This window comes from Siphateles boraxobius, unplaced genomic scaffold (genome assembly GCF_051911475.1).
Source record: "Siphateles boraxobius isolate OS27281-9 unplaced genomic scaffold, OSU_SipBor_1 75, whole genome shotgun sequence".
Taxonomy (NCBI): Eukaryota; Metazoa; Chordata; class Actinopteri; order Cypriniformes; family Leuciscidae; genus Siphateles; species Siphateles boraxobius.
This window is the reverse complement of record NW_027509203.1, coordinates 560001-565000: the sequence shown is the minus strand read 5'-3', so window position 1 is coordinate 565000 and position 5000 is coordinate 560001. Positions and strand designations below refer to the sequence as shown.

General features: G+C 52.2%; 1 protein-coding gene across 2 annotated transcripts in view; it reads right to left on the bottom strand.

Annotated features, from left to right (window-relative positions):
- ift122 (intraflagellar transport 122 homolog (Chlamydomonas)) overlaps positions 1 to 5000 on the bottom strand; it is a 70981-nt gene that overhangs the window by 17532 nt on the left and 48449 nt on the right. The window lies entirely within an intron of this gene.

Here is a 5000-nt window from a genome sequence, read left to right as displayed (position 1 = left end):
GAATTGATAAAAGCACATCCGGTGCAAACCGGCATTAGCTTCGAAAATTGCCGAAGCAAGCCGATCACAGGGATGCAGGAAGTATGGCAGGGTGACGCATCGTCTCGTTCCCTGTTCTCAGGGAACTATGGTTACAATAGTAACCTGAGACGTTCCCTTACGAAGGGAACTCAACGATGCGTCCATCGACGCCATGGGAACGAGAATACCCAAAGCGCCAGAATTCCAAGTACCTGAGTGTCAGTCTGTTGTAACTAAGCACTAAGCACCTGAGAACCTGGGGCAGCATCCAGGTCCAAACTGTAAAACCTGACGAATGTGAGCGGTGAGGACCAGCCTGCCGCATCACAAACGTCTTGGAGGGAAACCCCAAATAACAAGGCTTTAGAGGCCGCCATACCCCTCGTTGAGTGAGCTCTGACCACCAAGGGACACGGATGGTCAGAGTACTCGTATGCAAGTGAAATAGCCTCGACTATCCACTTGCTAACCGTCTGTTTAGAAGCAGGAAGACCCTTCTTAGGTGATCCAAAGCAAATAAATAACTGGTCGGACTTCCTCATAGAAGATGTCCGATGAACATAAGTATCCAGTGCTCGCACTGGACACAAGAGGTTCAGCCTTTCCTGGTCCGCAGATGTAAAAGGAGGAGGACAGAAAGCCTGCAGCACGATAGGCCTCGGAATCAAGGTCGGCACCTTAGGGACGTATCCCTGTTTTGGATATAAGAATGCCTTGACCATCCCCGGTGCAAACTCAAGGCAAGTGGGGGAAACCGAAAGGGCCTGAAGGTCTCCAACTCTCTTAAGGGACGAAATAGCTAGCAGAAAGATAGTCTTAAGGGTAAGAAATTTCTCTGAAACCGAATCTAAGGGCTCGAATGGAGCCCTAGACAGGCCTTCTAGTACTAATGCCAAATCCCAAGCTGGCACCCTAGTGCGAGTTGCAGGCCTCAGCCTCAGTGTGCCACGAAGGAAACGTGTAATCAGGGGGTCTCGACCCAACGATGTACCCCCAACCAGGGCGTGGTAAGCCGCAATGGCCGCCACGTAAACCTTAAGTGTGGAAGGACATAAACCTGACGTAAAGCGCTCCTGCAAGAACTCGAGTACTGTGTTCACAGAACAGTTAACCGGATCCCACTGATGTCGGTGACACCATACAGAAAAAACTTTCCATTTCAGCGCATATAGTTTCCTAGTAGCTGGAGCTCTGGAGCTTAGGATGGTCTCAGCAGCCTCAGCTGAGAGACCACTCTCTATGAGTTGGGCCCCCTCAGAGGCCAAACCCACAGGTTCCAAATCTCTGGCCGAGGGTGAAATATTGTGCCCCCGGCCTGAGACAGAAGGTCTCTCCTGATCGGGATCTCCAAGGGAGGACCGTCTAAGAGATGGATCAGGTCCGCAAACCAGATCCGACTCGGCCAGCGTGGTGCTACAAGCAGTAGGCTTATTCCGTACTGGCGGACTCGTTCCAGAACTCCTGGGAGCAGAGCAACAGGGGGAAATGCGTACAGACGTAGCCTCGGCCACGTCTGCACCATAGCATCCAGCCCCAGGGGGGCTGGGTGAGTAAGGGAGAACCAAAGTGGACAGTGCGTCGTGTGCTGAGACGCAAACAGATCCACCTCTGCTTGGCCGTAAAACTCCCAAATTTTCTCCACCGCCTCGGGGTGGAGTCTCCAATCCCCTGGCCTCAGCTCCTGCCTCGACAGGATGTCTGCCCCCACATTCTGGTCCCCAGGAATATACACTGCCCTCAGGGAGAGTACCTTCCCCAGAGACCACAGGAGGATCTGGTGCGCCAGTTTGCAGAGCGGACGCGACCGCAGACCCCCCTGACGGTTCAGATAAGAGACCACTGATGTGTTGTCTGTTCGTACAAGCACATGATGGCCCCTCAGGTCTGGGAGAAACTGTCTCAACGCATTGAAGACAGCCATCATCTCCAGGCAATTGATGTGCCACGAAAGATGATGACTTTTCCACAGACCCTGAACCGAGCGGCCTTCCATTACCGCTCCCCAGCCGGTGAGGGAAGCATCTGTCGAGATCGTAACACGATGGCAAAGAGCTCCCAATACCGGACCCTGGGTTAAGAACCAATGTTTCCTCCATATAATTAAGGCACGAAGGCACCGCCGCGTGACCTTGATCATACGAAGTGGGTTTCCCCTCGGGGAGAACCCTCTGGTCCTTAGCCACCACTGTAAAGGTCTCATGTACAGCAGGCCAAAAGGAATCACGTTGGACGCTGCCGCCAAGAGACCCAACAGTCTCTCGAACTGTTTCACAGTGCGTGACTGGCCTAGCTTTAGCTCTTTGGTGGCTGTCAGGATAGCAGCTACACGAACGGGCGATAGAGTGGCCCGCATCGTCACTGAATCCCATACCACACCAAGGAAAGTGGTTCTCTGTACTGGAGAAAGAACACTCTTCTTGGCGTTGAGCCTCAACCCCAACATCTGCATATGAGCGAAAACGACACCTCGGTGCCGAACCGCCGACTGCTCTGATTCCGCCAGAACCAGCCAGTCGTCGATGTAGTTCAGAATACGTATGCCCTGAAGCCTGAGAGGGGCTAGAGCTGCATCCACGCATTTCGTGAACGTGCGGGGTGATAAAGCTAGACCGAAAGGAAGAACCCGATATTGGTATTCTTTGCCCCCGAAAGAAAACCTTAGGAACTTCCTGTGCTGAGGGAGGATGGAGATATGGAAGTAGGCGTCCTTCAGATCTATCGTGACAAACCAGTCCTCGGATCTGATTTGAGTCGCGATCTGTTTGAGTGTCAGCATCTTGAACTTGAGTTTCTGTACTGAACGATTCAACAGACGAAGATCTAAAATGGGACGCAACCCCCCATCCTTTTTTGGAACAATGAAATAACGGCTGTAAAAACCCGACTCTCTGTCGGGTGAGTACACCTGTTCTATAGCTTCCTTTGCTAACAGGGCCTTTACCTCTTGCTCCATTACCAGAGCCTGCTCGGGATGCACCACTGTGGGCAGCACCCCGTTGTAACGAGGAGGACGAGAACCAAACTGGATTCTGTATCCTTTCTCTACAATCTGCAGGACCCAATGAGAAATATTCGGCAGAAGCTTCCACGCTGCCAGAAAATTTACTAAGGGAACCAGCCTCTCGAGGCTGGTCTCTGGTGTTATCGAGACAGCCAATTCCGGAGCCTGAAACATAATGGCAGGAACTACCTGAACTGGCCGCTCTAAGGCCCCCCTCAGAGGGCGCGAAACCGATGCTGTGCCGCAGCATAGCATCAGCGACTCGCTGGAGACCGCTGCGCCCTGAAGCACCGAGGGTGGCAGGGTTGGCAGAACGGTCTCGTGAGGACCCCGAAATGGAACGGGCACCGTAAAATGAGGTGTACACCGCTCCACTTCGGTCGGGGCTGTCCTCACAGGCCTGATGCGTGAACATCAGGACCTTTTTTTTTTTAACCGAAGTCTTCTTCGCCTGAAGAACGGTCCTCAGATCCGGCTTCGACTTAGAAGACTTCGGTTGAGAGGGTTGCGTCTGTCTCCAGTCTCTACGTGGAGGTGCACGAGATGCAACACTCTCTTTCTGATGCACACGATATGATGAGCTCGACGGCTGGGGCTGCTCACGCCCAGCAGCCCCAGGGGGCTGGACACGGCGAGGGATAAACTTTTTAAAAGCGTCAGCTTGTTTTTTAGACTCCTGAAATCTCTCGACGACCGCGTGGACTGCGTCGCCGAAGAGACCAGAAGGTTCAAGCGGAGCATCTAATAAAAAAGCTCGATCTTTTTCTTTAATCTCTGACAGATTTAACCATAAATGTCTCTCAGTAGCTACCAAGGCTGCCATAGACCGCCCAATTGCTCTGGCGGTCTCCTTAGTAGCCCTGAGAGAAAGATCGGTAGCCCGACGAAGTTCTCGAATATCGTCATGAGAAATTCCCTCACTACTATCCAGATCCCCCAGCAGGTCAGCTTGATAAGCCTGAAGCACTGCCATTGTGTGCAGACATGCTCCAGCTTGACCTGCTGCCGTATAAGCTTTGCCCACTAAAACCGAGGTGGCTTTAAGCGGTCTAGTGGGCAAAGCCGAGGCTTTCAGGGACGATGCGGGACCAGGCGAAAGATAGCTGGCTAAATTCTGTTCCGCCTGGGGCATCGCCTCATAACCATACTCTTTTAGCCCTCTTATTCTCGAATAAGTGTTAACTTGAGGGCTAAAAAGTCGTGAAGAGTAAGGTATTTCCACGATTTCGATATTTCATTATGAAGATCGGGAAAAAAGGGAAGCCCTCGTGGTGGAGATAATGTCGTGGAAGATAAAAAGCGCTCATCTAATTTACTTTTAGGACGAGCGCCTTTATTCTCAGATGGCCATTCAATATTTAATTTCTCTACAGCCTGTGACATAACATCCACCAGCTCATCATATGCTGGGGAAATAAATTGTGAATCTCTTTCCCCCATGTGTGTGCTTTCACTCTCCATACTCATAACATCGACCTCCTCGGAGGAAGAGCATTGAAGTAATGGAGGGCTCTCTCCCCGGGCGGAAGAAACCGCAGTGCGTGCTTCCGACACCGGGGGGAGAGCGCTGGATCTTCCGGGTAAGGAAGGAGAAAAGGCCCGCGGACCCGTCTCCAACCCCTCCGAAAGATCCTTTTGCGATCCCCAGGAATGCATTCTCCGCGCCGCCTCGGCAGACGCGGGTCCTGATCCCTGAGGATCGCGAGCCTGCCCACTCTTTACATCAAAGAGTGACAGGCGAGAGCGGAGCATGCGGAGCGGTAGCATTTCACAGTGTTGACACTCAGCCCCCTCGAAGGCTGAGACCGCATGCTCCACTCCCAAACAAATGACACAAAGCTTGTGTGTGTCCCCACCCGTTAAATAACGCGGGCAGGGAGGAACACACTGCTTGTACACTTGTTTCGCCATAACGTTTCCGAATAAATTGCAACAAACAACAATAAATAGACAGAGACAGTATAACACAGATCGCTTG